Raw genomic sequence first — 24,569 nt, 5'->3', positions numbered from 1 at the left:
AAGTCTTAAGTGTCTCCTCCAGATATTCTTTAACATGGGAAAAAGACAGACTTTTTGACATTCAATTTTACTCTGTTGGGGGGATCTTGATCCAAGGAATTGAACTTTTCCTCCGCTTGAATCAAACATGAATGCCTCTCATTGCCCTAGTATTGTACTACCTCTACTGATTTAGTGCTTGCCATACAGGTAGAAAAGTGAAAGAAAGGGCACTATTCGTAACAATTTATTTCGAACCTCGTACTATTGACACAAAAACACACACTTTATATACGTATATGTAAGTTAAGTAGGTAATGTGCCTTTTTGCACAAGTTACAGGTAATGTGCCTTTTTGCACAAGTTACAGGTAATGTGCCTTTTTGCACAAGTTACAGGTAATGTGCCTTTTTGCACAAGTTACAGGTAATGTGCCTTTTGGGACACTGATATTTATAAATTACAGGTAATGTGCCTTATTTGCACACTGATATTCATAAATTACAGGTAATGTGCCTTTTTGGTCATGTGTATATACGTATTTGTGTTACAGGTAACATGCCTTTTTTACGTTTACTTGACGTGTGTGTACACACACACACACACACACACGCACGCACACACGCGCAAGCATGCATACGTGTGTACATAGCTATACATTAAGCCTCTGTGCTCTGTCTGGCTCCAAGTCTTCCAACATATATAAACAACTTGTCCTGTGAAAAATGGGTGCCGACTCGTTCCTGAAGTTCATGTAACTTCACTGAACTTGGTTGAACATCCTTAATTACAGTATATGTATCAGAGATGATCATGTTACAAGTGTACCAGAGAAAATGTAATGGAAGATAAAAGTATCATGTACACTAGTGTACATATCAGCCTATAAAAGCCTCCGTTTTAGTAGTCTTCAGTTATGAAGTACATGTATACGGTAGTGTTACTGTACCTCTAGTGATGTCAGTGAAGAGTTCTTTATCCAAGGAACTGAAGTCTCTCTCTCTTCCTTAGATCAGCCTGATTGCCTAGTTTATTGTACTTTTATCATAGTTTGTTTCTATTTACCAAACTATTGTTATTACATTCATTTATGATTTTATTAGAAGGAGGGCTAAACCCATAGGGATTATACAGCAACTGTGGAGGATGGGGATGGAAGGCATTCATAGAACTGGAGCACAGATCCAATTCCCTAGATCAACAGCCTTTCAGCATCAAGGAACCTCCATTGATGGGCATTCAGGTGTCATGCAGTACCTGGGGGAATAGAGAGCAATCAGGTTTGATCCAAGAATAGTGGGGTCAGATACAATTACTTCAGACCAGGAACCTCTCACCAGCACCTGCCTCTCAAGGGAAGTTCCTTGACACTGGTGAGGGGGCTCTTGATCTAGGGAATTGGATCTCTGCTCCAGTTCAGTGAAGTCTGAATACCTTCCACCACCCCCACATGTGCTGTATAATCCTACAGGTTTAGCGCTTCCCCGATGATTATAATCACCAGCACCCAGAACCTTCTTGAGGATGTACAAAATATAGATCCGTAATATCTTATAAACAGTACTGTACACAAATAACCCGAATATAGGAGAGAGGAGCTTAGGATGACATTTAGGTCGACTCCGACTATTTTGGTCCAAGTCGAACTGAAACGTCGTAAGCTCCTCTTTCCTATGTGCGGGTTATTTGTGTATCGTTCCAGTTACAGTGTTGTTTTTTTTTGTTATTTAGCTGTTTACAGTACTGTATTTTTCATGAACACTGAGGTTTTTCCTCTTCAGAAAAAATTTGTGTTTAGGCTTAAGCCTGCATGAACTGCTCTACATAACCATGGGCTTTCTTCATGCATTAAAATGTCACCCATTTCTGTATAAACATTATATCATGTGGTAATAAACTATGACTTAAATCGAGGTGGACAACTGCACACTGACTCAGACATTAAGCTGGTAAAAAAAAAAGTATTGAGCTAGAGTGCTCCTCAGGGAGGCTTTTGTTGATGCTTGTGAGAGGCTGTTGAACAAAGGAACTTTTTGACTATGTTCCCCTGCCGTGACTTGAACTTGATTATTTCCCATTTCCCCAAGTGATGTATAACCCTTACAGGTTTAATGCTCCCCAGGAATGAATTCAGCCACATTGGAACTTGGAAAAATAAACACAGAAGTAGTATAATATGATCCTTTATTGACAACGTTTCGCCCACGCAGATCTGTTTGTGACTTGATAAAGCCCACTGTGTGGGCGAAACATCAATAAAGGATCACGTTATACCGCTTCTGTGTTTATTTTTCCATTGTGTCGGTATTTTATACCATTTATTTCCACAGGAACTTCATCATGAGTACAGTTCCATTGTGCCTAAAACCTCATACATTTCAGTTCATTACCAGCTTAACTGCCTTTGAATTACTCTTAAATCTTAGATAAAAAGCTCTTGGCAATATCTGAGGGTTATGAGAGGACTTAGCAGGTTTTCACTCATTATAAAGTACAACAGTTGCATATTAATAAGAGTACGTGGTTTATGGCAGTAAGAAGAACTTTTCCACCAGGGTCTTTCAGTTCTCTAGCAAGAGTTGACCAGGTCCTTGGTAGACCAAACATCTCGTCAAAATATAAACCTCGTACTGTCTTAAGACTTGTGGGGATATAATACCATAAGTATAAATGTTATATTTCCAATGTTTGGTCAGTGTTACAACCTTTGCGTCACATGACACTACCTTTGTGTTACAACCTTTGCGTCACATGACACTACCTTTGTGTTACAACCTTTGCGTCACATGACACTACCTTTGTGTTACAACCTTTGCGTCACATTACACTACCTTTGTGTTACAACCTTTGCATCACATGACACTACCTTTGTGTTACAACCTTTGCGTCACATGACACTACCTTTGTGTTACAACCTTTGCGTCACATGACACTACCTTTGAATAAACTTAAAACTTTTAGATTTGTAATTATTGGCCACTTTGCAACACTTTTCTTCATTTCTAAATCTATTACAGTATGTATTTTGAAATGGGAAATCTCTATTTTCCAGATATTTCAATCCTGGTGGGAGTTAAATAGCACGTGAGAAATTGAAGTCAATCAGATTTGATCAAAGAAAGAGTCTAGTTCCTTGGATCAAGACACAGAGCATGATTCACATAATTGGAGCTGCTGTTCCCTTCCTCAGATCAAACCTGATTACCTCTCGTTCCCCCAGGCACTGTATGACCTGTGGGGGCTTAGTGCTTCCCCTCAAATCAAGCTCGAACACTTGACACTTGAGAAGGCTTACTACCGCTAAATGACCCCATACGGGTTTACCACAGATTTTTATTACTTTAATAAAAAGATTTCTTAGTGGAATTATAAGCTAGTACATCAAAATATTTATTTTTTAAATGATTTTTTCTAGCCTAGTGACTTTGGCACTGTTTTGTGATTATAATGGCTTAATCTATACCTATCAAGGAAGGGCTCTTGCTCCAGGAATTGGAGGTGCCCTTGCCTTAGATCAAATCTAATTACCTCCCATTTTTCAGGCACTGTACAACCACTCATGGATAATATATTAATTAAATTATGCAAGTCGACAAGCAGCTGGATTAATTCAGATGCTTTGTTGCCCCCGTGAAGGTTCCTCAGTGCCAGCAAGCAGCTCTTGTTCCGGGGAACTGCACCTACCCTTCCCTTTCTTGGACTGAACCTGATTACCTTTTGATTCCCCAGGTGCTGTTTGGACCCTAGTGTTAGTGCTGCCCCATAAATAAATAATCTAGTCATTATATTAGTTGATGGAGAACTATGTTGACTTAATGAATGAATGGGAGTCATACATCTAAACACAAAGATTGTATATATCTAGATTTGCAAGGGTGGTATACATCTAGATACATGAGGGTGGTATACATCTAGATACGTGAGGGTGGTATACATCTAGATACACAAGGGTGGCATACATCTAGATACACAAGGGTGGCATACATCTAGATACACAAGAGAGGTATACACCTATATATGCGAGGGTTGTAGACATCTAGATATGCAAGGGTGGCATACGTCTCGACACACAAAAGCATACATCTTGACGTATGAGGGAGACATACATCTAGATACACATGTGGCATACATCCAGACATGAGCTTAAACATCCAGTATACACAACACATACATGCCTAACATATATACAATATATACATCTGCCTACACATCCATAAGAAGTTAAACATCCTGTGCCCTCAATGGCGCTGAAGTTGTTCATCCAAGATATTCCTTGGTGCCTAACAGGGTATACCTTGATACTACTATTAAAGGGCTTGTTATTGAAGGAATTAGACCACCCTCATATTCACTCAAAGTTGTTTATTTCCTGTTCCCTGGGATGTGTGTGACTTCCACAGAATATAATGCTTATCTCTTTTGCAAATGGAATATTATTTCTGTATTTACAGGCTCATTTTAACAAAGTACGTACGCTATCACATATGTAATACTGTCAAAAGTACAGTGGACCCCCGGTTAACGATATTTTTTCACTCCAGAAGTATGTTCAGGTGCCAGTACTGGTCGAATTTGTTCCCATAAGAAATATTGTGAAGTAGATTAGTACATTTCAGACCCCCAAACATACACATACAAACGCACTTACATAAATATACTTACATAATTGGACGCATTCGGAGGTAATCGTTATGCGGGGGTCCACTGTAGTTTGACACAGTAGGGTGTATCAAGATAAGAATTAGACAATACTGTATCAGTTGCGTGGGTTTTGCAAGACACTTAGTTTCAGAATAGCGTTAACCAAAGAATTTTGTCTTGTATCGAGTCGTTCAGACTGAATTCCGTTGGATCAAACTGAGGGTAAACTTAAATACAATTTAATGCTTCATCTAATCAAAATACGTTCAATCAAGCTGGTTTACCTTTGTGAGAAATGTGTGTGTGGGGTCGACTACTAATGCTGATGTGAGCACACTGGACGAGCATTGTATGAACCCCAGTAGGTTTAGTGCTTCCCCATGAATGCAAAACACCTTGGAACAAGAGCCCAACACTAAGATATTTCCTTATTATTAATTTTACAAAATTTCATCAATGAGTTTACACTTCCCTGTTAGTATAACATCAATGGGTTTCCATTTACCCTGATAACACAGGGTTTACCATTGTTTTCACTAAAATGTTAAATTATTTTAAAACAGTCTATACCGTACCACACGCTGCGCCACATACAGTGGTACCTGGAGTTTTGTACAGCTCCCAACTCGAACAATTATGCAACCGTATTATTGTAAGTGTTAATTTACATTATTCCTTATGGGAACAAATTCGTTCGGTGACGGCACTCGAACAGCCTTCTGGAACGAATTATGGCCGAAACTCGAGGTACCACTGTATATATGCGTCTAGAAAATGCATATGTCTTAAAAATTTTATAAAAAGTTCAGAATATTTTTTGTGATACAAAAAAGTGCCTAAGATGTTGAATGTAGATCTAAGACAACGTTAAATGTCTGACAGAAATGGCATGCACGAAGGTGTTTCTCACATCCATGTTAACTCCACCTGTAATCTTTGGTATTTGCTGTGAATTGTATTAAACCTGAAAGATACAAGAAAATACAGCACAGTACAGAAAATACAATGCAGTACGACAGTAAACAATGTAATGGAATAAGGGGGATAATGTTGGCAAACAAGAGAGGGTTGGACTAAGGGGCAGCGAGTTGGTTTGGTAAGATTTGTCAGGAAACAGGACAAGTGTTTCCTGATGTGGGTCTTAGTCTTATGATCAGCAGTGTGGGAGCTTTTGGTCATCTGACCAAGGCCTTCCACTGGCTTACCGGTCCACCCCTTTAAAAATTATGGTTAAGATTTTAGGCAGTGAGTGGTGGGTAATGGTGATTGTGGTAGCTAGAGATGACAGTTTTGCTGTGATTGTAACAATGATAATTCTGTAACCAATGGACCTTGTCTCTGTTTTTGAACAAGTTGACCTGACCTCCATTTAATCGAGTTTGTCTCTGAATTACAAAAACTGCTAAATTATGTACAATATGATCATAGTAAACAGGTGATATAACAATATGCAAAAATAACCACTGTGAAAGAATAGTGAATTTCCTAGCGCTTTCTTGAATTCTCACGTCAAAATCACGAAAGTTCTTGGAAATTCTCTATTCTTTCACAGTGGTTATTTTGGGTCACCCGCCTTGGTGGGAGACGGCCGACGTGTTGAAAAAAAAAAAAATAATTTGAATAGAAATAAAATATCACAACTCAGTACACAGTGAACTCTTGTGAATATTTTTTATACAGTGACTGAACAAGTGCATCCAAAATTGAATAACGCAAAGAATGCCTTCATGGTATTCAATTATGGATTTACGGTAATTTTTCAATCACATTTACAAAAAAAAAAAATGTGTAGAGGAGCTTCACAAAAGCTATACAGGAAGGCCCCACTTATACGGCGGGTTAGGTTCCAGGCTACCGCCGTAAAGCGGAAACCGCCGTAAAGTGGAACACCCTTTTATTTTCCTTGTAAATGCATATAAATGCTAGATAACGTATTTACACTGACATATATTAAATTAGCAATAGAACTAAGCATTAAAAAAAACAATGAAAAGTAAAATTACACACAGTACATTTATTACATACCTTTAATTACTTAATATGAATGTGTGAGAGGTGAGTGGCAATGTAGTTATTGAATATACATAAGTATAATTATACATAAGTATAATTATCAGAGTATATATAAATTATGAAATAACTTTTAAAAACATTTGAAATTTTGGAGTTTCCAGACAAAATGGAGAGACTTAGTGCTTACTGAGCTCATGGAGAATGTAAACAAACAGGGTGGGGCACGGTGACCGTATTAGAAAGTCAGGTGGGGGGAGCCGTATAGCGAGTTTTGGTCATAATTTGAAATGTCCGTATTAGCGGAACGCCGTAAAGTGAAACGCCGTAAAGCGGGGCCTTCCTGTATATAACATTTTTGTCAAAAAAATATTTGAAAGGAGTAATATAAACATTTTCACAAGAGTTTACAGTACCTGAAATATTTCATGTTTCATCAGTTTTGATAGTGATGATAATGTCATTAACCCTTAAACTGTCCAAACGTAGATCTACGTTCACGTGCGTAGTGCTCCGACCTTGATTTTCCCCAGTTGAATACAGTGGACCCCCGGTTAACGAACTTTTTTCATTCCAGAAGTATGTTCAGGTGCCAGTACTGACCGAATTTGTTCCCATAAGGAATATTGTGAAGTAGATTAGTCCATTTCAGACCCCCAAACATACACGTACAAACGCACTTACATAAATACACTTACATAATTGGTCGCATTTGGAGGTGATCGTTATGCGGGGGTCCACTGTACTTGTAAAAAAAAAAAGTAGATCTACGTTCGGAGCCTGCCGCACGTCAACATACGTATATCTACGTTTGGACAGTTTAAGGGTTAAGAGATGGGTGAGTTGCCCTGCCTTCTAATATGTTTATTTTTCCCCTATAATCTACCCTGTCTATAATTACTATCACATTTCCTTTGCTTTCATAAGGTAAAGTCTGGGATCTTTCCATAATTTATGGTGTAACTTAAATCTTTTGAGTACAATTGTGTTGTAGAGGTCTGAGCAAAGTTCATTATTGCACAAGGCACAGTACTCATTCCCAGTGTTGCACAAGACACAGTACTCATTCCCAGTGTTGCACAAGGCACAGTACTCATTCCCAGTGTTGCACAAGACACAGTACTCATTCCCAGTGTTGCACAAGGCACAGTACTCATTCCCAGTGTTGCACAAGGCACAGTACTCATTCCCAGTGTTGCACAAGGCACAGTACTCATTCCCAGTGTTGCACAAGGCACAGTACTCATTCCCAGTGTTGCACAAGGCACAGTACTCATTCCCAGTGTTGCACAAGGCACAGTACTCATTCCCAGTGTTGCACAAGGCACAGTACTCATTCCCAGTGTTGCACAAGGCACAGTACTCATTCCCAGTGTTGCACAAGACACAGTACTCATTCCCAGTGTTGCACAAGGCACAGCTCAGACCTCTGCAACACGATTATCCTCGAAGATTTGTTAAGTCACACCATGAATTAAGGAAAGATCCTGGAGTTCACCTTACAAAACAGACAAAGTAAATACAATAGTAATTGTGGACAAGGTAGATTATAGTGGAAAAAATATATTAGTAAATGTGGGAACTGACATACCATTTAATGCTTCACCAGGGATGGAAGGGGGGTACCCCCAAACTGTTCAGATATTCTTACTTAAAATAACTGGAGCTACCCTCAAATTCTACCCCCCACAACCCACCCCGAGCTACCCTCACCTATCCCCCAACCCACCCTTTGCTACCCTCACCTTCCATACCTCAGGCACTATATTACCCTCTCCCTAACTCAAGCCTGACTGTCTTCCATACCTCAGGCACTATATTACCCTCTCCTTAACTCAAGCCTGACTGTCTTCCATACCTCAGGCAATATATTACCCTCTCCTTAACTCAAGCCTGACTGCCTTCCATACCTCAGGCACTATATTACCCTCTCCTTAACTCAAGCCTGACTGTCTTCCATACCTCAGGCACTATATTACCCTCTCCTTAACTCAAGCCTGACTGTCTTCCATACCTCAGGCAATATATTACCCTCTCCTTAACTCAAGCCTGACTGCCTTCCATACCTCAGGCACTATATTACCCTCTCCTTAACTCAAGCCTGACTGCCTTCCATACCTCAGGCACTATATTACCCTCTCCCTAACTCAAGCCTGACTGTCTTCCATACCTCAGGCAATATATTACCCTCTCCTTAACTCAAGCCTGACTGTCTTCCATACCTCAGGCACTATATTACCCTCTCCCTAACTCAAGCCTGACTGTCTTCCATACCTCAGGCAATATATTACCCTCTCCTTAACTCAAGCCTGACTGTCTTCCATACCTCAGGCAATATATTACCCTCTCCTTAACTCAAGCCTGACTGCCTTCCATACCTCAGGCACTATATTACCCTCTCCTTAACTCAAGCCTGACTGCCTTCCATACCTCAGGCACTATATTACCCTCTCCTTAACTCAAGCCTGACTGCCTTCCATACCTCAGGCACTATATTACCCTCTCCTTAACTCAAGCCTGACTGTCTTCCATACCTCAGGCACTATATTACCCTCTCCTTAACTCAAGCCTGACTGTCTTCCATACCTCAGGCACTATATTACCCTCTCCTTAACTCAAGCCTGACTGTCTTCCATACCTCAGGCACTATATTACCCTCATGGATACACTGCTTTTCCATTAATAATTTAAAACACAATTTAGTGGCCCTAATAGGGAGGCGCCGACGGGATAGAGATTTTTTGTTTTTACCTTGATCGTATTACCGAGTAATTTTTACAACTACTGCGCTTTGTTGCTCTTTAATCGACTATCTCATTTATTTACAAAATCCATTAAATTGTAGATTCATTGTATAATAGTAATATATGCTCTTATAATAAACGTAAAATACCACTTTGTAACTGGTCGTATCCTTAACACACAGTCTGTCTTACATTTCATAAACTACATCACACAAACATAATACACACACTGCACATTACAAAATAAGTCACAGCTTCCATGAGCATTGGATATCAAATCACAATTCCAGAAATTGGGAAAACTCTCAATACTCTAAGCCCCTCGCCCAAGTGTTCTATTTTCCCCGGCTCTTTTTTCCCAAAACAAGTGAATTCCTAGCAACCTTGAAAAGTTCTGCTGACCATGTTCCCCATTTTCTGGAGCAGTTTTTTGATATACTGGACTGGTATATTCATGATTTACACAATGTAAAACAATGAAAGACGGCTATATGACAATTACTTTTTCAGGAAATATTTATACAGTGCTGTAGATCTTACTGGACAGTTGCATGTTCAGACATGTCTGGGTTATTGTAATACAAATCAGACGTGTTATCGAGATGAAAACATTCGTGTATTAGAACATTTTCATAAGGTAAGTATGGTATTGAGAACTCAAAGATCATTCCTAAATTACAATAAGTGTCAGGGGCCCGAGACTGTTCAACTGCCTCCCAGCATACATAAGGGGGATTACCAACAGACCCCTGGCAGTCTTCAAGCTGGCACTGGACAAGCACCTAAAGTCAGTTCCTGACCAGCCGGGCTGTGGCTCGTACGTTGGTTTGCGTGCAGCCAGCAGCAACAGCCTGGTTGATCAGGCTCTGATCCACCAGGAGGCCTGGTCACAGACCGGGCCGCGGGGGCGTTGACCCCCGGAACTCTCTCCAGGTAAACTCCAGGTAACCCTTATTGGTTTAGCACTTTTCCTTGATTATAATAGTAATACAGAGCTTTATGACTAGTGGGTTTAACACTCAGTTATGACTGTTATAATAAAATAACTACTAAATTAATCTATTTTCCAAACCTAGAAGTAATTCAAATGGTACGATACACTGTTTATATGTAAGACGGTACATTTAATATGCAACAGTATACAGTGGACCCCCGCATAACGATTACCTCCAAATGTGACCAATTATGTAAGTGTATTTATGTAAGTGCATTTGTACGTGTATGTTTGGGGGTCTGAAATGGACTAATCTACTTCACAATATTTCTTATGGGAACAAATTCGGTCAGTACTGGCACCTGAACATACTTCTGGAGTGAAAAAATATCGTTAACCGGGGGTCCACTGTATATTGTATAGAGGAGGATGGTATATTTATTTGGGGATGCGCTGTATGACCCTAATGGGCTTAGCGGTTAGTTATGATTGTAATATTATCTGGGTCCATCTTACAGATAGAGGCTAATAGATGAGGTAGGCAAATAATGTTGAATAAGTACTTATGGGTATTTAGGTATACAGTGAAGCAAAACAGTATAGACTAGTATATAGTGAGGCAGACAAGTGGCCCGGTGGTCTGGTGGCTAAAGCTCCCGCTTCACACACGGAGGGCCCGGGTTCGATTCCCGGCGGGTGGAAATTCCGACACGTTTCCTTACACCTATTGTCCTGTTCACCTAGCAGCAAATAGGTACCCGGGTGTTAGTCGACTGGTGTGGGTCGCATCCTGGGGGACAAGATTAAGGACCCCAATGGAAATAAGTTAGACAGTCCTCGATGACGCACTGACTTTCTTGGGTTATCCTGGGTGGCTAACCCTCCGGGGTTAAAAATCCGAACGAAATCTTATCTTATCTTAGACTAATGTATAGGAAGTAAACAACAGTATGTGAGAAGTTTGCCTACACTGTACGCTTCAACAGTCAAATGTAGAGATGAATCATACTGCTGGAGACATCAGCATGGGTGGTATACCTTTGATATACCTTTGAAGAGTTTTGAGTCTGGCCATAGGCCAGGCTCATCTGGTGCTTGCCTGGCCAACCAGGCTGTTGCTTCTGGAGGCCCGCTACCCCACATATCCATCACAGCCTGGTTGATCTGGCACCTGGTGAAGATACTTGTCCAGTTTCCTCTTGAAGGCTTCTACACTTGTTCCAGCAGTGTTTCTGATATCTTCTGGTAACGTGTTGAATACACAAATAACCTGCACATAAAAGAGAGAAGCTTACGACGACGTTTCAGTCCGACTTGGACTGACTTGGACGTGTGACTTTGTCAATGGTCCAAGTCGGACCGAAACGTTGTCGTAAGCTTCTCTCTTTTATGTGCGGGTTATTTGTGTATCGTTCCAGTCACGGTATTGTGCCTTTTTGTTATTTATTTAACATGTTGAATAGTCTGGGACCCCAGATGTTGATACAGTGTTCCCTTATCGGAGAGGTGGTTTGAGATAATCTCTCCCTTAGCCTTACTACAAGATGATGAATCTCTTAGTATAAAACAGAAGTCAAGTGAAAGTCATGACAAACACTTGTTAGTGGTATTCATGAAGACATCGCTTGACACTAGTCTGACACAGTGATGTTGTCTTCGTGCAAGGTGGTCTTCAGTGTTTATCGTAACTTGCCTCTACAAGTGGACTCGACTCACCAGTGGCATTAACCAAGCTGCTATACTTCACCTTCCAGTATACAGACCTCAGACCATGTGCTTCTGCTGTACACTGAGAGACTGATCATCTTGCACTAGGACTGACGGATTTATTACCTCAGACTACCTCTCTATCTGTCTTCCACCAACACTGATGTCTCCAGTAGTGTGATTAATCTCTGCATTTGACTGTTGAGACCTGCACTGCAGATGAAACATTCCATCAATAATCCTAGTGTTACCCCTGTCTTATTCATCAGCTTGTCAGTACAACCTCTCAACCTCTCACTTAGCGACATACTCATTTACCGACAACTCGGACTTACAACGGGCTCTCAGAAATGTTATAAATGGTGCAGAGGTGACATTAAAACGATATCAAAGATGGTTGATACAAACCCACTACCATTATGGCGTGCTCCTCAGTTAACAACGAATTCATTTAATGACGAAGTCTTAGGAACGGAACTCTGTCGTTAAGTGAGGAGAGGCTGTATTGTATAACATTTATAATAAGAGAACATTATGTTGTCAAGTACCTGACAGTTCCACTGACTAAATGTCAAACAGCTAACCGATATTTTATGACATTTACAGTTTCGGCCCCTCAAGGAAGGTTCCTTGATGTTGGTGGGGGCTCTTGATTTAGGGAATTGGATCTGTGCTCCAGTTCCCCGAATTAAGCCTGAATGCCTTCCACATCCCCCCCAGGCGCTGTATAATCCTCCGGGTTTAGCGCTTCCCCCTTGATTATAATAATAATAATACAGTTTCGGCACATTTTTGTGAAAGAAATATTAGTTTGTATTTGTTACGATGATAAAAACACTTCCCTAGAATTTCATAGAAAAGAAATATAAAACTTTTCAATAAGTCTGAGATTGTACTCAACAATGATAAAACAGTTGACTAGAACTATATATAAAATATAAACCTTGTAATAAATTCTTTGTACTCAACAACGATAAAACAGATGACTAGTAATGAATGTAAAACAAATTAAGTCATTTCAACAAGTACCTTGTACTCAATTACAGTGGCAGCACTAAGGGGGGTTGGGGAGCTCCAACCCCCAAAATATAAATAGTAATAATTTTACCGTTTCAAAACAAGTTGCTGGTCCACCTTCCAGACACGTCCACCACTGGGCTACCCCAGGAAATAGTTTGTTATTGCCGCTGCTTAATAACTACGTATATGTATACTGTGTCCTGTGTGTGTGTATATGTATGCATATATATACTGTACATGTATGATTCCTTTTAACCTAGTAGGTTGGTGGGCAGTAACTGCCCCGGGAGGTACTACTGTCCTGTGGTAGTAGGTTGGTAGACAGCAACCACCCAGGGAGGTACTACTGTCCTGTGGTAGGTTGGTAGACAACAACCACCCAGGGAGGTACTACTGTCCTGTGGTAGGTTGGTAGACAACAACCACCCAGGGAGGTACTACTGTCCTGTGGTAGTAGGTTGGTAGACAACCACCCAGGGAGGTACTACTGTCCTGTGGTAGTAGGTTGGTAGACAGCAACCACCCAGGGAGGTACTACTGTCCTGTGGTAGTAGGTTGGTAGACAGCAACCACCCAGGGAGGTACTACTGTCCTGTGGTAGGTTGGTAGACAACAACCACCCAGGGAGGTACTACTGTCCTGTGATAGTAGGTTGATAGACAGCAACCACCCAGGGAGGTACTACTGTCCTGTGGTAGTAGGCTGGTAGACAGCAACCACCCAGGGAGGTACTACTGTCCTGTGGTAGTAGGTAGGTAGACAACCACCCAGGGAGGTACTACTGTCCTGTGGTAGTAGGTTGGTAGACAGCAACCACCCAGGGAGGTACTACTGTCCTGTGGTAGGTTGGTAGACGGCAAAAACCCAGGGAGGTACTACTGTCCTGTGGTAGTAGGCTGGTAGACAGCAACCACCCAGGGAGGTACTACCACCCTGTGGTAGTAGGTTGGTAGACAACCACCCAGGGAGATACTACCATCCTGTGGTAGTAGGTTGGTAGACAACAACCACCCAGGGAGATACTACCATCCTGTGGTAGTAGGTTGGTAGACAGCAGCCACCCAGGGAGATACTACTATCCTGCCAGTGAGTGTAAAACAGAAACCTGTAATTATTTTACATGATAGGATTGCTGGTGTCTTTTTTCTGTCTCATAAACATGCAAGATTTCAGGTACATCTTGCTACTTGTACTTAGGTCATGCTACACATGCATGTACAAGTAGATATATACACACCCCTCTGGGTTTTCTTCTATTTTCTTACTAGTTCTTGTTCTTGTTTATTTCCTCTTATCTCCATGGGGAAGTGGAACAGAATTCTTCCTCCGTAAGCCATGCGTGTTGTAAGAGGCGACTAAAATGCCGGGAGCAAGGGGCTAGTAACCCTTTCTCCTGTATATATTAATAAATTTAAAAGGAGAAACTTCTGCGTTAACTTTTGGGCCACCCCGCCTAGGTGCGATGCAACCAGTTTGCTGAAAGATTTATTTTAATCTGAAATGTCTCCCTGGGTGAAGGGCTCTTGGTCCAAGTAATAGAGGGCTTCCTTCAGATCAAGTTGAATTACCTGTAATACCCTAGGTAACACATGACCCCTGTGGGTTAAAGGGTTCCCATGGAATGATAAAATTAACACACGAGCCCCACCCTTTCGAAGGAGTGATACTGAAGGGCTCTTAATCAAAGGAACTGCAGGTACCATCACCTTCATTGGATCGAACCTGATTACCTCCCATTCTCCAGCTGTCATATGATGTAAACATATGGGTTTAGCACATCACAGTCACTGTGTCTGCAATAATTTTTACCTAGTATTCAAACAGTGGTCCTTAATAATGATCCAGGACTGACCGAAATGTCTTGATTATGGCCCACGATGGATCAAAATGTCTTGATTATGGCCCACAATAGACCAAAATATTTTATGGTCCATAATGGACCAAAATGTCTTAGACATCGTTCAGAATGGATCAAATCATCATTGAAACATTCATCCACAAATGTGGGTTTTTTGCAAATAGTGTTCGACGAGGATAAACTTGATGCATTTGCAAGGAGGATTCGATTCTTAACACGAATCATGGATCGGAAATCACTCGGATGGATTCATGAACGATGAGGCTGCAAGATGGTGGCGGTCCTGCAATGGGATAAGACAATACATTTTACATATATATATAATATATATATACAGTGGACCCCTGCATAACGATCAGCTCCCAACTCGACCAATTATATAAGTGTTTTTTGTAAGTGCTTTTGTAGGTGTATTTTTAGGGGTCTGAAACGGACTAAACTAATTCACAATATTTCTTATGGGAACAAATTCAGTCTATAATGGCACCCAAACAGACTTCTGGATTGAAATAATATCGTTATGCAGGGGTCCACTGTGTGTGTAATATATATATATATATATATATATATATATATAATATATATATATATATATATATATATAATATATATAATTATATATATATGTATATATATGCTTAAATGTGCGTGGATGTAGTGCGGATGACAAGAAACAGATGATTGCTGATGTTATGAATGAAAACCTCTTCAAGGGGGGCTCCTTGGCGTGGTGAAGAGGCTCTTGGTCTGAGGAATTAGACCTATCGGTCTTCTTCCTCAGACCGAACCTAATTACCCCCCAATCTCCCCTCCCCTATCCCATCCTCCCCATCCTCCCCTTTTTCCTTTCCTCCTCCTCCTCCCCACTCCTCCCTTTTGCCCTTCCTCTTTTTGTCCTTTGGGATTTCTCCCACAGGCGCGCTAGTTCCTAGGTAGGAGAAAGGACACCGGGGTCCATCCCATTCCGTTGAGGTTTCTTGGCGGTGGCGTAGTTTGCCGTGGAATCTGGATTGCCTAGGGATGTCCCGATCCCTCTCCGGTATCCCGGAGTAGCTTTGGGTGTCTTTTGGGCGACGGGTGTAGCTCTGGAAGCCACCTTTCGGATTCCGGGGGTGGTGGCTGAAGGAGGTATGCTTTGTGGCGGATATCCGGCCGCCCTCTCTTTTGTCCACCGAGGTAGCTCGGCAGATGTGAGGTTGCTATCCCAGATTGCTGGTTTACTGGCATGAAGGGTAGGGTATGGCACGGGTTCCATGCTGCATCTGCGCTACTAGCGGTGTCGAGTCCTCTTGGGCGCGGAGGGAGATTTCTGGCCCTTTCATCCCTCCTAGGAACTATCCCTCCCCGGTCCCCCCTTTTTTTTTCTTTTTTTTATTTTTATTTTCTTTTCTTCTTTCTTTTTTTTTCTTAAAAACAAAAAGAAAGAAGTAACCTAACCATGGCAGCCCTAGTCCATGAACCTGGTACCCCCGGGCCCCTTCTTGATACCACACCCCGTTCTGACCCCGCCTCGTCTTTGGACCACTCTTCAGACATTCCTCATGCCTCTGTACCTATTGCCGGTGCTGTTTCCTCACCCGCTTCAGGTACTGAGGCCTCGACTGACTCCTTCGATTTATCAGACCTTCGCTCTCCTCTGACTATGCTTCCGGCCTCTCCCTCTACGGTGCGGCAATTTTCAAATCGCCGACCCGTTCCACGTCGGACCAACTCTGGTCCCACGCCTAAACGTCAACGACAATTACCTGCTGATGATACTTCTCCACCTTCACCTTCTCGTTCTTCTCAGAAACGATCGACACGTCCTTCACTACCTTTCCACGCTCAGTTTCAGACTGAACAGTGGACTAAATTCTTCACTTTACGACCAACTTCCTCTACTGCCTATCTTTCTGACCATAGTATTGGCAAGGCACTCCTACGCCATGTTGGTAAAGATATTTCTTTTCATGCTCTTAAGAGCGGTACGCGCATCATTACCGTACAGAATGCTACCCAGGCTCGTGAGCTCTCTCGTCTTACCCATATAGATACTGTTCCTGTCACCCTTGAAAAACATCATTCCCTCAATTCTTGTAGTGGTACCGTTATTCTGCCCCATACCATAGTTCAACAAAATTTCCAGACATGTGGCAATGACATTCTTGAACAGCTGGAACTCCGAGATCTCCCAATCCTCTAGGTAGACACACCTCTTCAAGGGGGGCTCCTTGGCGTGGTGAAGAGGCTCTTGGTCTGAGGAATTAGACCTATTGGTCTTCTTCCTCAGACCGAACCTAATTACCCCCCATTCTCCCCTCCCCTATCCCATCCTCCCCATCCTCCCCTTTTTCCATTCCTCCTCCTCCTCCTCACCCCTCCCTTTTGCCCTTCCTCTTTTTAGCCTTCGTGATTTCTCCCACAGGCGTGCTAGTTCCTAGGTAGGGGAAAGGACACCGGGGTCGATCCCATTCCGTTGAGGTTTCTTGGCGGTGGCGTAGTTTGCCGTGGAATCTGGATTGCCTAGGGATGTCCCGATCCCTCTCCGGTATCCCGGAGTAGCTTTGGGTGTCTTTTGGGCGACGGGTGTATCTCTGGAAGCCACCTTTCGGATTCCGGGGGTGGTGGCTGAAGGAGGTATGCTTTGTGGCGGATATCCGGCCGCCCTCTCTTTTGTCCACCGAGGTAGCTCGGCAGATGTGAGGTTGCTATCCCGGATTGCTGGTTTACTGGCATGAAGGGTAGGGTATGGCACGGGTTCCATGCTGCATCTGCGCTACTAGCGGTGTCGAGTCCTCTTGGGCGCGGAGGGAGATTTCCGGCCCTTTCATTCCTCCTGGGAACTATTCCTCCCCGCTCCCCCCTTTTTTTATTCTTTTTTTTGTTTTTATTTTCTTTTCTTCTTTCTTTTTTTTTCTTAAAAACAAAAAGCAAAGGAGTAACCTAACCATGGCAGCCCTAGTCCATGAAACCACTACCCCCGGGCCCCTTCTTGATACCGCACCCCATTCTGACCCTGCCTTGTGTTTAGACCACTCTTCGGACACTCCTGATGCCCCTGTACCTCTTGCTGGTGCTGTTTCCTCACCCGCTTCAGGTACCGGGGCTTCGACTGACTCCTTCGATTTGTCTGAACTCCGCTCTCCTTTGACTATGCTTCCGGCTTCTCCCTCTACGGTACGGCAATTTTCGAATCGCCCACCCATTTCATGCCGGACCAACTCCGGTCCTACTCCTAAACGCCAACGTCAATCTCCTGATGATGCTCCGTCGTTACCTTCCCATTCTACTCGGAAACGACCGACACGTCAAGCACTCCCTCTCCACGCTCAGTTTCGGACCACACAATGGACTAAATTCTTTACTTTAAGACCAACTTCTTCTTCTGCCTACCTTTCTGACCATAGTATTGCCAAAGCGCTCCTGCGTCATGTTGGCAGAGATATTTCATTTCACGCTCTCAAGAGCGGTACGCGCATCGTCACTGTCCAGAATGCTACCCAAGCTCATGATCTTTCTCTCCTTTCGAATATCGATACTACTCCTATCACTATTGAAAAACATCTTTCTCTCAATTCTTGTAGTGGTACTGTCATTCTGCCCCATACCATAGTCCAACAGAATTTCCAGTCATGTGGCAATGACATTTTTGAACAGCTGGAACTCCAGGATCTCCCAATCCTCAAAGTAGACACTTATGTCCTTCCTGCCCGGGGGCGGAGACGTTACCCTTGCAATGTGGCTCGTTTAACTTTTGACAGCCGAGAACTCCCGTCCTCTGTATATGTCGCGGGACATCGGTTACAAGTTCGAAAGGTGATACCTACACCGCAACAATGTAGAAATTGCTGGCGTTTTGGTCACCCAGCGAAATATTGCAGATCTATGGCCGAATGCCCAGTCTGTGGTGCCGACAACCATTCTAATACATCTTGCAGTCAACCTCCATCTTGCCTTAATTGTAATGAAGCTCACCCTTCGTACTCCCGCCGTTGCCAGGTCTACTTAAATGAACGTGAAATCCGTTGCCTCAAAGAGGCAGAAGGTCTCCCTTATGCTATGGCAGTTACTCATCTCCGCCTCCAAGGGAGACTACCCCGTGTTTCTTATTCTCGTGTTTCCAAACATCCCCCCACTTCTGGGGTCCCATCTTCTGCAGCCTCCTCTGTTGTTACCCCTCCCATAGCCATTACGGCATCTAATCCTTTTGCTGTCCTTGGCTCTGACGTCCCGACTACAACTCAGTCTGTTCTCACATCTTCGCGTCCTTCCTCACAAGCCCCAGTATCGACAAGACCTCGTACGACACCTAATACCAATCGCCCCTCTACTCAGAAGTCCAAAAAATCCACATTGCTCAAATCTTCTTTGCCCCTTCCTTCCCTTCTTCCACCTCCACACGTTACCTTTCCAGTCTCTGTACCTAGTTCTTCCCCTCTCTCTGGCTCTATTACAAGTGTGGAGATTCACCCTCCTCCTCGTACTATGCCTTCCACCCCCGTCCCCTCCCAAGTTTCTCCCTCTTCTGTCACCTCCCAGGTTTCTACCTCTTCTGTCCCCCCCCACACTTCATCTCCAGTCCCTTACACTTTTCCCTCCCCCTCTACTTTGGTACAGTCCATTACTGTCCCAATCTTTACTCACCCTCCTCCTCCTATCTCCAATATGGTTTCCCATACATCTTTGAATTCAGAAACACTTGAAGCCATTTCAGAATATATTGCAGAGACTAAACCTTCAATGGACACTGATTCACTTCCTGTTCCTTCTCTTCCCTCTCCTCCATCTTCACAACCCCATTCTTCGCAACGCTCCGTTCCTTCGCTACTTGAACATCTTCCAATGCCACCACACGTTGACTTTTCTAACCCCTCTAGTCCGTAGGTGCCTTTACCTACAGATTCCTGATATTTTCTTCATCGCCAATCATGGCCTATTTACAGTGGAATATCCGCGGCCTCAGGGGTAATCGGGGTGAGCTTCAGATGTTGCTTTCCAGGTTTTCCCCTGTTGGTGCTTGCTTACAAGAACCAAAATTACACTCGGCTGTTTTCCAACCTATCTCAGGCTATAATTTATTGTATTCTTCGGATCCTTTCTCAGATGGGACCTTTAATGAAAGTGCCCTTCTTCTACGCAATGATATTCCGTACTGTCAACTATTTGTCCATACCTCGCTGCATTACACTGCAGCCCGTATCCACTTGAATAAGTGGTTTACAATATGTTCTTTATATCTCTCTCCTTCTCGAGCATTTTCTATCCCAGACTTTGCCTTTCTTGTTTCATCCTTACCACCACCACTTCTGTTACTTGGTGATTTTAATGCCCACCATTTCCTCTGGGGGGGGTCTCATTGTGACTCACGTGGCATTCAGTTGGAGGCTTTTCTTGCCTCTCACCCCCTCCATGTTTTAAATACGGGTACTCCCACCCATTTTGATCCTCGTACTCATACTCTCTCTTGCATCGATCTATCAGTCTGCTCTTCCTCCACAGCACTAGACTTCACCTGGTCTGTTCTACCAGACTTACATGACAGCGATCATTTTCCGATCATTCTTACTTCTCCTTCCTATTCACCACCTTCCCGTAGCCCTCGCTGGCAATTTGATCGGGCAAATTGGGATCTTTACTCACACCTCACTGCTTTTAGTGAGGTTCCTTCTTCATCCTCCATTGATGAGCTCCTACACATCTTCTCGACATCAGTTTATACCGCAGCTTCTCATTCTATACCCCACACCTCAGGCAGGCATTCTCAGAAGTGCGTGCCTTGGTGGTCTCCTGCTTGTGCTCGTGCAGTACGTTTGAAACGTGCTGCATGGGGCAGGTACCGGTACAATAGAACCGCTGAGAGACTTGTTGATTTTAAGCAGAAGCGTGCGATCGCTCGCCGTGTCATCCGTGAAGCTAAACGCACTTGTTGGCGAGACTATGTTTCCACCATCACCTCTGCTTCTTCTATGAGTGCAGTCTGGAAAAAAGTGAGGAAATTGAGTGGTAAATACTCTCCTGACCCGGCTCCTGTTCTACGGGTCACTGGTGTTGATATAGCAAACCCTCTCGACGTTGCCATTGAACTTGGCACACATCTGGTCCGTATTTCCCGAGGGCTCCATCTATGCCCCTCGTTTCTTTCCTCAAAGTCTGCCAGAGAGTTAGTACCCTTGGACTTTTCTTCTCTCGGAGAAGAACAGTATAATGTGCCTTTTACACTTCAAGAACTGGAGGCAACGCTCTCAGCTTGCCGATCATCGGCAGCTGGGCCTGATGACATTCATATTCGTATGTTACAACATTTACATCGGTCAGCCCTTGTAGTCCTCTTACACCTCTTCAATCTTATTTGGGCACAAGGAGTTCTTCCCCAGCTGTGGAAATCTGCCATTGTTCTCCCTTTCCGCAAACCGGGTACTACAGGACATGATGCCTCCCACTATCGCCCCATCGCTCTTACAAGTGCAGTTTGCAAAGTGATGGAACGCCTCGTAAATCGACGTTTAATGTGGTATTTAGAGACTCACAACAGTCTCTCCGCTAGTCAATATGGCTTTCGTAAGGGTCGTTCTACCATAGACCCCTTACTACGCTTGGATACGTATGTTCGTAATGCCTTTGCGAATAATCACTCAGTTATTGCCATATTTTTTGACCTTGAGAAGGCATATGACACAACTTGGAGGTATAATATTTTGGCCCAGGCCCATTCCTTAGGCCTCCGAGGCAATCTACCATCCTTCCTTAAGAACTTTTTAACTGACAGACATTTCCGTGTTCGAGTCAATAATGTTCTTTCCCCGGACTTCGTCCAAGCTGAAGGTGTCCCTCAGGGATGTGTTCTAAGCACAACACTTTTTCTCCTTGCTATAAATGATTTGGCCTCTGTTCTTCCACCCAATATTTGGTCATCACTCTATGTTGATGACTTCGCTATTGCTTGTGCAGGCGCTGACTGTCACCTTATTGCAGTTTCTCTCCAGCATGCGGTCGACCGTGTTTCCACTTGGGCCACCACACATGGGTTTAAATTTTCAAGTACCAAAACTCACCAAATTACTTTCACTAGACGCTCTGTTATCTCCGATCATCCTTTGTATCTCTATGGCTCCCGTATCCCCGAACGTGATACAGTCAGGTTTCTAGGCCTTCTCTTTGACCGTCGGTTAACCTGGAAACCTCACATTACCTCTCTGAAGGCAACTTGTCACAGCCGGCTAAACCTTCTTAAAACCCTTGCTCATCTTTCCTGGGGAGCTGATCGTCGAACTCTGCTTCGCCTACATTCAGCCCTCGTTTTATCGAAACTCGATTATGGTGACCAGATTTATTCCGCGGCCTCTCCTGCTACTCTCTCTAGCCTTAACTCTATCCATCACCAAGGCTTACGTTTGTGCCTTGGTGCTTTTCGCTCTTCCCCTGTTGAGAGCCTCTATACAGAAGCAAATGTTCCATCCTTGTCTGATCGCCGTGATGCCCATTGCCTTCGTTACTATGTACGCTCTCACGATCTACACAATCCTTCCATTTATAGAATGGTCACCGATATTAGTAGACATTCTTTATTCGTTCGCCGCCCCTGTTTGCTCCGTCCCTTTTCTCTTCGCCTACTTTCACTCTTGTCTTCCCTTCAGTTACCACCTTTATATGTTCATGTAGCATCTCACTTTTCCCTACCCCCCTGGGAAGTTCCAGCTGTTCGGGTCTGTTCTTTCTCACTCCCTTGCTCGAAAGCTCAACTGCCTACGGTGGCTTCCCGCTCTCTTTTTCTTGATCACTTCCACTCTCATTCTCATGCCACCGCTGTGTACACAGATGGCTCTAAGTCTTCAGACGGCGTCGGATTCGCAGCAGTGTTTCCGGACAGCGTCGTACGAGGGCATTTACTATCTTCAGCTAGCATTTTTACTGCTGAACTGTATGCCATTCTTGCAGCACTTATTCGTATCGCATCTATGCCTGTGTCATCATTTGTAGTAGTCTCAGACTCCCTTAGTGCTCTACAGGCTATACGAAAATTTGATACATCTCATCCCCTAGTTCTCCGTATCCAACTTTGGCTACGCCGTATCTCTACCAAACATAAAGATATTGTTTTTTGTTGGGTCCCTGGTCATGTCGACGTACAGGGCAATGAACAGGCAGACACTGCTGCGCGGTCAGCAGTATATGACCTACCAATTTCCTATCGAGGTGTTCCATTTCTAGACTATTTTGCTGCAATAGCTACCCACCTTCGCACCCGTTGGCAACAACGTTGGTCAACTCTGCTCGGTAACAAACTTCATTCTATTAAACCGAGCATAGGTTACTGGCCGTCTTCTTGTCATCAGTGCCGAGGTTGGGAGACCACTCTCTCCCGCCTTCGCATTGGCCACACTCGTCTTACTCATGGGTATCTCATGGAGAGGCACCCTGTTCCTCTCTGTGAGCAGTGTCAAGTTCCAGTATCGATTAGCCACATTCTGTTAGACTGCCCTCTCTATCAACGAGCACGCAGAATTTACCTCCAACGTCGTCTTCGTTCTCCTACTCTCTCTTTACCTTCCCTTCTTGCTGATGGACCCTCCTTTAATCCTGACTCTCTCATTGACTTCTTGACAACGACTGATTTACTCCACAAACTCTGATGATACTTTTCGCACTCCCCTCAGCCCTTTCTGGTTCAGTCTCTTGCTGCCCTTTACCCTTTCACCATCCACTGCCCCGCTGTTATCCGTAACCTGTTGCTCATCCATCTCCCTTTTGCCACCTGATGCCCTCGCTTCCTTCCTGCCCTGCAGCGCTGTATAGTCCTTGTGGCTTAGCGCTTCTTTTTGATTATAATAATAATAATAATCAAGGTAGACACTTACGTTCTTCCTGCCCGTGGGCGGAGACGATACCCTAGCAATGTGGCTCGTTTAACTTTTGACAGCCGAGAACTCCCATCCTCCGTTTATATAGCAGGACATCGGTTACAAGTTCGAAAGGTGATCCCTACACCACAACAGTGTAGAAATTGCTGGCGATTTGGCCATCCAGCGAAATATTGCAGATCTATCGCCGAATGCCCAGTCTGTGGTGCCGATGACCATTCTAATACGTCTTGCAATCGATCTCCCTCTTGCCTTAACTGTCATGAGGCTCACCCTTCGTACTCTCGCCGTTGTCAGGTCTATTTAAACGAGCGGGAAATCCGTTACCTCAAAGAGACAGAAGGTCTCCCTTATGCCATGGCAGTTTCTCATCTCCGCCTCCAAGGGAGACTCCCACGTGTTTCTTATTCCCGTGTTTCAAAACGTCCCCCCACTTCTGGTATCCCATCTTCTACACCCACCTCTGTGGTTACCTCTCCCATAATCACTCCTGTATCTAATCCTTTTGCTGTCCTCGGCTCAGACGTCCCTACTTCAACGCCTCAGTCTAATCTCGCTTCTTCGAGTTCTCTCTTACAAGCCTCAGTATCGACGAGACCTCGTACGACACCTCTTCCCAATCGTCCCTCTACTTCTCAAAAGTCAAAAAAAGGTCCGGTAACACCTCCTACCCATCTTCCACCTCCTCATTTTACCCTCCCTGTCTCTGTCCCTAGTTCTTCCCCTCTCACTGGCTCAGTTACAAGTGCAGAGGTTCACCCTCCTCCTCGTAATGTACCTTCCTCCCCTGTTCCCTCCCAAGTTTCTTCCTCTTCTGCCACCTCCCAGGTTCCTGTCTC

The 24,569-nt window shown here is 43.7% G+C and overlaps 2 protein-coding genes across 14 annotated transcripts in view; both read right to left on the bottom strand.

The window, feature by feature from the left end:
* LOC128702468 (tigger transposable element-derived protein 1) overlaps nt 1–24,569 on the bottom strand; it is a 490,624-nt gene that overhangs the window by 162,400 nt on the left and 303,655 nt on the right. The gene's annotated exons all lie outside the window — the stretch shown is intronic.
* Nucleotides 211–24,569, bottom strand: part of LOC128702463 (ubiquitin-conjugating enzyme E2Q-like protein CG4502) — a 53,205-nt gene continuing 28,846 nt past the window's right edge. Inside the window, exon 5 of the mRNA XM_053796696.2 lies at nt 211–15,176. The gene's annotated coding sequence lies outside the window, so the exon portion shown is untranslated. The remainder of the gene's footprint in view (nt 15,177–24,569) is intronic.

Source organism: Cherax quadricarinatus, chromosome 98, assembly GCF_038502225.1.
Source record: "Cherax quadricarinatus isolate ZL_2023a chromosome 98, ASM3850222v1, whole genome shotgun sequence".
Taxonomy (NCBI): domain Eukaryota; kingdom Metazoa; phylum Arthropoda; class Malacostraca; order Decapoda; family Parastacidae; genus Cherax; species Cherax quadricarinatus.
This window is presented reverse-complemented; position numbering and strand designations above follow the sequence as displayed.